The following is a 12,026-nucleotide window of genomic DNA, read 5'->3' on the forward strand; positions in this document are numbered from 1 at the left end:
CAACATAAGCTGAAAAACCCAAACGCAGCAGGGCAGTGAAACACAGACCGATTCCTCTCATTCTGGCCGAAAGAGCAGAAGAGGAGCCCCCAGCTTTAAGAGAGCAGGCAGAACACCCTGTCTTTCTTCTCTCTTGATTTTCTTGATTGGCTACACTTGCTCACACTTCAGGCCCCAGGCAATCCTGCTCTAGCGGCAGTTGTGGTAGAAACGGGAGCTTGAAGGAGCCAAAAACCTGAGAAGGCAGCACCTTCCTCTCTATTTTGTGGAGCTCTGGTTCCCAGACAGTGGGGAGAACGTTGGGGGTGTGTGTGTGTGTGCTCGCAAGCGCGCATGTGCGCAGGGCGGGATCTGTGTTGCTTTTCGGTCTGTATCTCTCCACTCTTGTAACCCGGCCCTGGATGCAGACTTAACCAAGGTAGTCCACAGCAGAGCTGGGTGCTGGTGGGCCACCAAAGCCCCAAAATCATGGATGAAGAACTGAAAAGGGCACTCCAAGGAAATGAAAAATATTGGGCTGACTGTGGAGAAGTTTGGGACAGTAATCCCATAAAATTCTTTATAGACTATTGGACGACACGCAGAGATCTGATTCTAATGAGCATAGTAAATAATTCAAAAGCTGAACTAACAAATATACCAAGATCCAGATCCCCGACTGGCCACTGTTGCACGCAGGTGGGACAAAGCTGAATACTACTGCAAAGGACGTGAACACTGAAGTGACACTGAGGCAATAGCCCAAAAATGGCACATGGTGACTCGCAGCTTGAACCTGACCTGCTAAAGAAAAAATGTAAACATTCTCCCTGGGATGTGACAAGTTTCAAAGTCCTATAACATAATATTCCAAGTGTCCACAAATAAAACCAAAATTACCAGATATTCAAAGAACTAGGAAACTCTCCACTTGTATGGGAAAAGACAACAAGCAGACATTGATCGCCAGATGAGAGAATTGTTGGAATTATTTTATAAAGAATTTAAAGCATGAAAATTCTTTAACAAACAATTGCAAGTACACTTGAAGCAAATGGAAAAATAGAATGTCTCCTCACAGAAAAAAAGATTCTATAAAGAATTAATTGAACTAATGAATTGAAAAAGTATAATAAATATAATTAAGCCTCACTTAATGGGCTCAGTAGCAGCATGGAGATAAGAGAGAAAATAGTCAGTGAATCTAAAGATAGTACAATAGAAATTGTCCAATCTGAACATCAAAAAGAAAAAAAGAAATAAAGAGTCTCAGTGGCTTGTAGGATAGTAACAGATTATCTTTCACTGCCTTGGAGAGAGGAGAAAGAGTACACTATTAAAAAATATATATTGAAGAAATATATATAATCGCTGAAATCTTCTCCACTTTAAGAAAGACATGAATCAGTAGATCCAAAAAGCTCAACAAATTTCAAACAGAAAAGTTTGAAGAAATCCATGCCCCCAAACACAATTAAATTTCTACAAACAAAAGAAAAAGAAAAACCTTAAAAAGTGACATGTTACCACATAGAGAACTAATGAGTTGAATGATTGTAGATTTCTCTTCAGAAATCATGGCAGCCAGAAGGAAGTGTCACAGCATTTTTAAAGTATAAAAAAAGAAAAATACTGTCAACCCAGAATTTGATACCAATGAAAATATCCTTCAGGAATGAAGGGTAAAAAAAACAACAAAATAAACCCCCCCCCCAAAAAATCAGATGATGAAAAAGGAAACAAAACAAAAAAACCGCCAACTAATTTGCAGTTAGGTAAATACAGGGATACCTCAATACCCATGGACGCATTCCGGAACTCGCGACAAGTGCCAAAACTGACAAGTACCGGGTGAGGGACAAGTGATGGAGCATTTTCTTTTGTGTGTGTGTGTGGGGGGGGGTTGGCAGGGGGTGGTGGTGTGACTCATACAAGTTCTGGCAAGTGCGGCAAATCCCGAGCCAGTGCTGAGTGCTGAAACATTGTTTTCTCATCAAAATGTGGCGAGCACAGCGTTGGACGAGTTCCGAGGTACAGCTGTATATTAGAATGGCAAGGCAGTTTCATCTCGATCACTTGACAATCCACTTCCCTTGCTTCTCAGTTTCTCTTCACCTGGCCCACTGCAATGGTTTATAATTTCTCTGCAGCTCAGTCAACACTAGCCTGATACGGTTAAGAACAAGAATATATATTCTTTTCCTTAGGTGGATGTTTTAACTGATACCATGTCCACAAGCCTTTTTTCTTACATGGTCAAGAACAGTGCATGGTCTCTTTGTGTAGCATTCAGTTTTGAGTTTCTGGTTATAACAACAACAACAACAATGAATAATACCTAGAGGGTATTCTTTGAGTATTCGCCATAGAAAAGGATATGAATACATTTGGAGGAACACAAAGAAAGCAGAATATCTATGAATTTGTTTTGTTATTCATCAAAAGCTCAGCAGTGTCATCACGATGGCTAAACAAGCTAAACTGGCCAACTCTAAATCCCACCCGAGTCCCCCACACTCCTTCATTTCTCTGAGACGAGAATAAATCTAGAGAGTCCCTTTTGGGCTAGGCTTGATTTCCTTGCAGAGATATTGCTAGTTTTAAGGTTTCTACATTTACTTGAGTGTCTTCAGCCATGGTAAAGACAAAAATCGTGAGGAAAGAGAGAACGGGAATCATCTTCGGGAAGTCTCACCCACAAACGTAGGTCCTCTGTTAGACTAACATCTCTGGCGAGTTCACGTCCCTAACCAAAGAACTCCACTTTGGCAATAACAATCTCCTAAATAAAGCCTCCTACCTCTGGGTGGCTCTATTCTGTTTTAAAGCCCGTGTCTGGAAATAGGTTATTTTTCTTCATTCACTTGTAGTCTGCTGAAGAGTTTCTTCTCCATCTGCTTTTAGTCCTTGTTTCAGTTTAAAAGGAAGAGCCGCCTAAACTCAGTTGATCAATAGTCAGCAGCTAACACTGCTGCATTCATTATAATGTTAAAATCTTGTTTCCTGTTAGTCAGTATGGCTCACCTGTGCTTTCATGTTGGCTGTGAGGGCCTGGGAGAGCTCATCTTTCTCTGAAATGCTTTCCTTGTGGAGGACTTTGCCGAGATGAAAGCACAAGGAAGTGACTTGGTCATTTACCTCGAAAGGCCCGGAGCTCCCAATTTTGTTCTCACCCATTCAGCAGGATTAACAATAGGTAAATGTCTCCTTGCATATTAAGCGCTTAATCAAAATCCTGTTTCGGCACAGACTTCTCAGCCAAATGGGGCATTGAGAAATGAACTTGCGAATAGATGTTGAGACTTTGTTGCTTTCTAGCAAAACTGAAGAGCTGGCTGTTTTACTTTAGAAAGGTTTGTAATAATCAAGACCTTCTGGAATGCTTTAAAACTGTTTATTAAAATCCCGCTGATGAGAGCTACTTTTGCTTTTTTCTGTGTGACAAAATGGGCTGCCCTCTCCATGACTTGGTGGGGTGGAGGACCCAGCAAGGAGAGCTGAGCACAGCCTGTGCCACCCTGAGCGGGAAGCCAGCCAGGAGGTGGACTGCTAACGCCAGTCTCCTCTGCAGCTCCCAGTGGCGAAAGTCTTTTTAGCCTTATTCAGATCAAGTGGGAAATAGAAACACATTAATGCCCTCCAGTTAGATACTTGCCAAGATAACAGATGGCCAATACCACTAAGCAACCTTGACCTTGTGGTCAGCTGCTCTGTCAATCAGACGCAGGATCACATCTCTGGGGAAAACATTATCTTCTGAGCAACACTGCATGTTCAACCATCATTGCAGATTGAACAAAACACGTAGTCCATGCCGCAAATACGGGCACAGCATTTTCCCTCGTGTGAACTAAACTACTGGCATGCTACATAAATTCCCTGAAGCCTTCCACGGCTTCCACATAAATACAGAAAATGGAACACTGCTGAGCCAAAATCAACAGCTATACTCAACATCTGCAATCAAAAAGCTCCATTTGGGGCCAGACAGAACACTGAGTATCATATACCACACAGGAAGGCTCCTGCCTACATAACAGGAAACAGCTATGTCTACAGATGATGTTATTAATCAATGTGCTCAGATGCATCCATTAGGTGTGAAAACCCAACAAATATTTCAGAGAGCATTTACCATTTGCTGGTAAGAGAGAGATTGCCTTTCCCAACGTTAAAACTCCACAGCCCCAAAGGCTAACATAAAGAGGATGTCTAAATAGACACACGGGTGCTGACATGCAGGGCCCAGCCATAACGCTCTATCAAGAGTCCGGTAGGGACCTAGTGTGGCTATTTCTGCCCAAAAAGGCCTCCTCTCTGTGAGGAGCTATCCACCTGCGAGCTGTGTGGCTGGACATGTCAGAGGCTCAGTGATAGTATCACAAAGTCTCCCTGCCTGGAACCTCGGGGTTCCAGGGCCTCGTCCGGACCCTCCTCATAACTGGCTGTGGTTGGGGGGAACTCATTTAGCAAAATGAGCAAGAACGTGGACTCTCGACCCGAGATGGGCTTGAGCCCTGACACTGCCCCTTACCACCTCTGTGTCCTCTCTGTCTGCATTTCCTCATCAATGAACTGAGGATACGAACACCTCTCCGAGGTGGTGGTGTGGTCCTTTCAGGAGCTGACGTGTGTGAATCCCTTAGCGCAATGGCTGGTATAGACCGGGGTTCATTGAATGTTAGTTATTATTAATATGTGTTCATCGTTACTATTAATACTTTAGTAAATCTTGGGAAAATGACCTAAGCACTCTGAGACTATTTTCTCCTTTGTAGAAAGAGAAGTTGGCATAGATTATGATGATAAAATGCTTCCAGTGCTAGTATTCTGTAGGTTTGTAACTCTTCTTGATTGATGGTAAATATGGATGCCTCCCACGGACATAAAATGGGATGCTAACACACTTTTGGAACATCAAATTGTTTAAGCTGTCATTTCATTTCCTAAAAGGCCCAAAGAAATACCTCATGAAATCCTTACCACAATTCTGTGAGCCATTAAGAGGGGAAGAAACGGAGGCCCCAACGAGGAGCTGCCCAGGGTCCTACAACTTTCAGAACTGAAAACCGAGGTGGAGGGAGAACAGGATGGAGGCACGAGCGTGGGCCCACGGTGCTGAGAGGCAAGCCTGTCCGAGGACCTGACCTGGCAGGACCCACATCCACGCCAGGGCTGTGCCTGGGCCCGAGAGGTGCGGGATGTCATCGCTGGAGATGACAGAGGCTCAGGCTCCACACGCAGCCAAGGGTATAGAGAAGAGAAGTGATGTCGGGTTAATTTATTTAACATAAATAATGTATTCCTTAATTATCTGCCACATGATTAAGTAATTCTGATGTAAATAATTGAAATCAAGGGAAGGAGAAGACACCCAGCGTCGGAAGCTTTGTTTTTAGAAATGTACTTGCGAGGTGGAGGTCAATGTGGATTTCAAACCAAGGCTTCGTTGGATGCTTCATTCGGTGACACTCCTGAGTGCTGCTGTGTGCCGGGCGTTGTGGAAGGTTCTGGGAAGATCACGATGAATACACTGGGTTCTTAACTTAGAGCTACACACAGCCTACTGAAGGAGACGCTTTGTGACCAAAAATGACATTGGAGCTATAATCAGTCCCTCTGGGGAAAACAGAGAAAGGAGGAACCACTCATCAGGGAGGTGAACTAAGGAGGGACTCCAGTTGAGGCTTAAAACAGACCAAATAGCAGACCAGCTGGATGCCTAGGGGTAGGGCGGGAGGGAGGCGTCCCTCACACAGTACCTTTTGGATTGGGCGCTGTTATTAATTCAAGAAAAAAAAAGGACTTAATTTGACTTGTTTATTGCTCTGAAAGAAACAAGAGTACTGTTGTTCTCAGTACACAGACACATATGGTAATAGTGTAATTTATAAAATTTATGGAATTTGAAATTTATTTCAAACTATAACAAGTATAGAAGTTCTGAGTGTTAAGAGCAAGAACTTAATTAGGTATTTCTACTTACTAGCTTTCTTATTTTGAATAAATAGTTTGCCAAAGGCACTGATTTTTCTCATCTGAAAAAATGGGCTTGTTTACGTTCTGGAGAGCCAGTCTGGGGACAAAGTCCACTGTTGCCTTTGGCTCACCACGTCCTGCCAATGGGTGGAGCATTGGCATGGTTTCTCCTTTCTCTTGTGCTACTTTAATGGAATAACCAACTGGACTACAGTCTTGCACAATTCACAATGGACCTCCCTCCCATGCACTCTGAAACTCAAAGTGAATCAGTTCAGTAGCCTGGAGGGTCAGGATCCTTGTGAAAAGTACAGAATCCAGCCCTAGACAATGTTCATGTTCAGGTCATTGTGCTTCCCAAAGGATACTCAATGATCAAATGGAAAAAAATGAAGTATACAGGCTAGCTGTCTGCAGTGTCGCTTGCACCATTTGGCATGAAGATCAGTTAGAGTTTGCTCTCACGGAACAGAAACTAAGTCTGGCTAACTTAAGCTAATTTTTAAAAAATCTGAATGCAAAATAGAACCAGAGACGTTGAAATTAAGAACAATCTGACAGTAACCAGGGGGCAGGTGGGAGGAGATAATGCAGGGAAAGGGAGGAAAGGTTTTCAGGAACAACTACAAAGGACTCACGGATAAAGCCAAGGGGAGCTGGCATCAGGGGAGGGAGGCTGGGATGGCTGGGGTGGGGGAGAGTCATAGGGGGTAAATGCAGACAACTGTACTTGAACAACAATAAAATAATTTTAAAAATCTGAATGCAATGAAACCCTGAGCAATCAGGCCTCTGAAAAAAACCGGTAATGGGGAGGCTCTGAGTATCAAATAGCAAGAAGCAAGTGGGAATCTCTTCATGGCGCTGCAGTTGAGATGGATCGCCGCCAACCACTTCCTGCCCATATATCATCCATGAAAGATTCAGATGCCCAAGGGAGAGTTTGGATGGCCTACCGGGGTCGGGCGCCTATCCTTTGGCCAGCGGATGCCAAGACACCTTGAATGAATATTACACAAAGATTATACGTGTTGGGCAAATTGTAGTGTTTGAAAGGAAAATTGAAATGCGGTTACCAAAAGGAGGAAGAATGGATGCTGGGCAGGCAAAAACAACAGATGTCCACTGCAGCAGGTCTATCTGGCAGGTCTTTGATGAGCCAAAAGACCAGACACCATACAAAGACACACACGGCACACACATGCGCGTGCACACACACACACACACACACACACACACACAATTTTGTGTCAGTTCCTTCAGAAAGTCCACCTTGGATCTGACTTTGTTCCCCTTTGATTTTCCTCTTCCATTTTTTTTAAAAGCCTTCTTTCCAATCTCATTTCTTTTGCCCAGTTTCCCACATAAAATTTTTGCCAAAGCTAGGGTACTTTTCAATAAATATAGTCTGCTAACTATGCAGTCCTCCCCCACTCCTGTTACTGAACAAATATCAAGCAATGCTAAAGACAGAAGTATTATACCTTGTGTTATTTTTAATTGGGAGAAAAATAGGAGTATTTTTGTTAAACGATGATCTACTCATATTGTCATATTCCACCCTGAAGACATATATCTTTTCTCTAATGAAGTGTTTTCTAGAAAGTAGAATGTAGTCCTCTGTTCCTAATCTTTAGATGCCACAGATTGCTATGGTAACCTTGGGTTTCTTGATTTATAAATTTCCTCCTTTGTGAAAGAAGTAAGTTCAGTTTAATTTACTAATAGATTTTGGCTCAGTCTACAATAACAAATAAGAGTGGCTACACCTCTTTTTATTAAAAATCTGTAATTAGAATTTTGCAAGTGAAAAGGTTGTTTCTTAAAGCCTCTGAAATGTAATATATAGTAGGAAAAACAAGAAAATGTGAGTAAAGCAACATATGAAAGCCAAAATACGGTGGCAACTTCAAAAGCAATTTAAAAAAATAGCATTTATCTTGGAAGATCAAAAGAAAAACTTGGAATAGTAATCAGGGTACCAAAATTTTTTTAAAAAATCACAAAAAGAAACACCCTAACTCATGAAGCATGTGCTCAAGAATGCATGCATGTATTTATTCTTTGCTGTGAAAAATCCTGGAATGCAGATTCAAACAGACATATCCAAATGGTATTTTGACACATAACATCAGGGTTAAATGTGGCCCAGTTTATTTCACTTCCTGCTTTTCTTATGCTGGATTCAAGGAGGGATCCAAAAAGCTACAGAAAATTTGAACTTGAAACAAAGTGGAATGCCCCTAGAAATCTAGTTGTCTGTCATCTGGTTCTGGGTCTATCCCCTTTACAAAATCAACATGGAGGCTTATTGGAAAGCAAGCTGTGCCAAAAATCAGATTTCAACTTCTCCTGCAAGCTCTACCACCCATGGTCTGTGTGTCCTTAAGCAAGTCATGTAAACACTGCGTTGTGTCTTTAAGTCCCTGCCCAGCCTATATCTGAGGATGTTGTTGGGATTAAATGAGAGGACACGAAATGGTTTTGAAACTATTTAGAGCTGGACTCAGATGCAGGGTACTATAATGAACAGGGCCAAATCAGGACATTAGCTTCCTAAGCAGGAGGGCAGTGATAGTCTGAGACTCTGGTCCTTCAAAGAGTCTGGTACATCTCACGACATTTCCACGTGATTCCAAGGATGAGGGAGGCCAGAGGGTGCAATTTCTTCAGTTGGAGCACAACAGTGAGAACTATGTAACAGTCAATGCTGTCGAAATAAAGCATGGGCTACGCAGGGAGACTGTGGGGATCTACCACAGACCACGTGATTTATTTTCTAAGGTTTATTTTATCAACCTATACTTCCTTTTTATTTGCCTCAGTTTGAACAAAATAGGTCGCATTTCCGTTCTTCAAAGAAGAATAATTAACCTCTATGTTGCATAGTTGCCCAGTTGTTAGAGGAGAAAGCTTCCTCCCTCCCAAATTATGAGCATCTTTACATTTCAACAGGTGTGACACACCCCTTTGGGTAATGTTTGTTAAAATTAAAGCACTGTGTTATTCTGAATTCTTTCTCTTAATGTGACCTTACACATACTTCCCATGTTTGTTACTACTTTTATGAAATAAGTTTAATAGCTACTTAACATTCCATCCCATGACCCCACCAGATGTCTTTTTCTCTGCCCTGGATTTCGTACTCTTAAAAACAATGATTTTAGAAACACAGTTTCAGATTTCCAAAGATTGAATAAAACAGAAGTTTTAAAAAAGTGTAGTGAATGTCCTATTTACTCCCTATTGTCCTGTTCCCCTAACCAGGGGAAGATTCTATAGCATTTTTTTATAGTACTTTTGTTGGAGTTCTTCTGTGTGTGCACAAAAATAACTTCTGTATTCCTGCAACTCCAGATCTGCAACATCACCGTTCGGTTGGCATTTGCTGGAAGGACAGAATCGCAGGTCCGGTTGGAACCTGCATTTTAACAAGATCTCAAGTAATCTGCATACATATGAACATATGAGAACTTAGTCTAGATCCAGGAACTTTGGGACCAAATCTAGCCTGCTGCCTGTTCTGAATGGCATGCCAACTATGAATACATTTTACATTTGTATGTACATTAAAACATATCAAAAGATTAGTATTTTGTGACATAAAAGTACTGCAGTTCAAAGTCACGTCCATAAATAAAGTTTGAATTGAACACAGCCACATGTACTTGTTCGTGTGTTGTTCAAGGCTGCTGCTGAGCGGCAAGGACAGAGGTGAGCAGCTGTGACAGACACCTTATGGCCCACGCAGCCTACAATATTTATTAGGTGTCTCTACAGGAAAAGTTGGCCAACCCTGACTTATCTGGCAGAGTACCTAGGACAGTGAACTTATAACTCAATTTCTTTAATATAGAAGTACATGATTGAATAAACTAAAAACAACCCAAATATTTCTGGATCTGTATGCTTTTTATATTTTATAATAAATCATTTATCTTGTGCTGATACTTATCGTGTTTAATGTTTGCACACTTGCTTATTATCTGTCTCCCTAGTGAGAATAAAATTTGAAGAGATTGCCTTGTTAACTGAAGGCACATGTTACAGGCTCTCAATAAACATTTGTTCAATTTGTAATGTTCACAATAATATCGTCAAGCAGTTATAATTATTCATATATTATATATAATACAGCATGTATTAATATAAGCATATATAGTATAGTATGTATTATATGTAATATATAATGCATGTATATTATATTTAAATATATATGATATATTATTCACATATATTGTATATGTTATGTGTGTACATGAAATCAGCTGCCCAAGACCATGAGCTAATTAAGTGATACGGATGTTAAATATACAGTCTGCTTCAGCTGTAAATTAGTTTGGAGCTTTGCTTTTGCTTTAGACAATGGCCATTCCTTGGTTTGCATTAAGAAATAAAGATTCTATTTGGTTGGTACATCAGAAAATTCTGCTTACAGAAGTTACAACTTGACATATTTGCACAGCCATTCTCCTGAACTTGGATTCCAAAGCACTCGGTGTAACTTCAGACCACACGCTACACCACACATCTGAAAGGTGAATGATATGCGTCAAATCGCAGAGGGCCCTTTAATGGTTTATTATGAAAATATGAAATTGGCTCAGAGATCTTTGCTCTCAGAAATATCCTGCCAGTCTGTGACAAATCCAGGACTGTGAACCAAAGCAAGACTGCTGAGTCACAGAACCCAACTGTGTGAGAGGCGGAAGTACAGGCAAACCACAAAAGAGCCTGCGAACTGTACCCTGAACCAAGAAAGAGTGATGTACCCATCTTGCCTGATCCGACTTGGGCGCACAAAGGGATGGAGAGGGAAGAACAGCTAGTGAGACAGAGGGTAGATGGAGAGGAGTAACTCCGAGGGAGGAGACTGGGGCTCCCTGAGCGTGAGCATGAGGGATTCAGAGGCACGGGGTCTCTGGGTCTACGGGTTGCTCTCTCATGTCCATCCAATGCCAACCTCTCAAGTTGCTGCAAGGGTAAGGAGAACTCCCACATCCGGAAATGGTTTTAATTCTGAAAAGAAGAATCCAGTAAGGAATCCAGCTCCCCTGGATATCCCCATGGCTAAGCTCGCTTGCCAGAAATGGGCTGCTTGGAGGAGCTTGGAAATGCCGTGTTTTGATCTGCACATTGTTTCAGTTCTGCAAGGTAACTAATCCCAGTGTTTTGATTGCCATGAGGGGCAGAGGAAGTGATTTATATGTGCCTGCAGGCTGATGAGATTTTTAGGATGGCTGTGCGGCTAACACACACGGCGTACGACAGATTAGGGGCCTCGTGGTCGAAGAGGCCCATCTACCGTGACTGAGGGCAGGAGAAGACCAGAATGGGTTAGGGTCTCACTCTCTTTTGCTGCTCAAGTAATTATTTTTTGATGTATTTTACTCATGTGTGCTAAAATGTGGTCTGGTATCTCAAAATATGTTTTTATCACACTATAACCCTGAACTTATCATTTTAATACACTGAACATTCATTAAACATTTTTAGTCACTAAAGATGACAACATTTCAGAAAGAGTGAAAGTAAGTGCAAAAATAATTAATGAATCCCAAACCTCAAAGTATATTTTTTTAAAAATGGACCACAGAATCTCACTTACAAATCAGTTCCACACCATAATCTCCATATCTCTTTTATAACAAAGCTCCTATAAATTGCAGAAGATTCCTTTTTTCTTCAATAGTTATTGTTCCCTTCTTTCACTCTCAGTTTTAGAAAGAGCTAACTATGTCCAGGACATGGCACTTTATCATCGTTGATCTATGCAATGCCCTCTTCTGTTTTCATTGTTTCTGTTTATCTATTATTCCATCCATTCTGATGTGCTTCTGTCTTCTGTTTGCTTTAGGGTTGGCTGTTAAAATGCAAGGCTCTCAGTTACATTTAAATTTCATGCAAAAGACACATATTTTTTAATATAAATACATACCAAATATTGTATGGGACATACTCATACCAAATATTTGGCATACAGTTATGTTAAAAATTATTCAGTTTATATGAAATTCAAATACAACTCAGCATCCTGCATTTTTATTTGGTAAGTCTGGCAATCATAG

This window comes from Phyllostomus hastatus, unplaced genomic scaffold (genome assembly GCF_019186645.2).
Source record: "Phyllostomus hastatus isolate PE091 unplaced genomic scaffold, TTU_PhHast_1.1 phas_contig_150, whole genome shotgun sequence".
In the NCBI taxonomy this organism is placed as follows: Eukaryota; Metazoa; Chordata; class Mammalia; order Chiroptera; family Phyllostomidae; genus Phyllostomus; species Phyllostomus hastatus.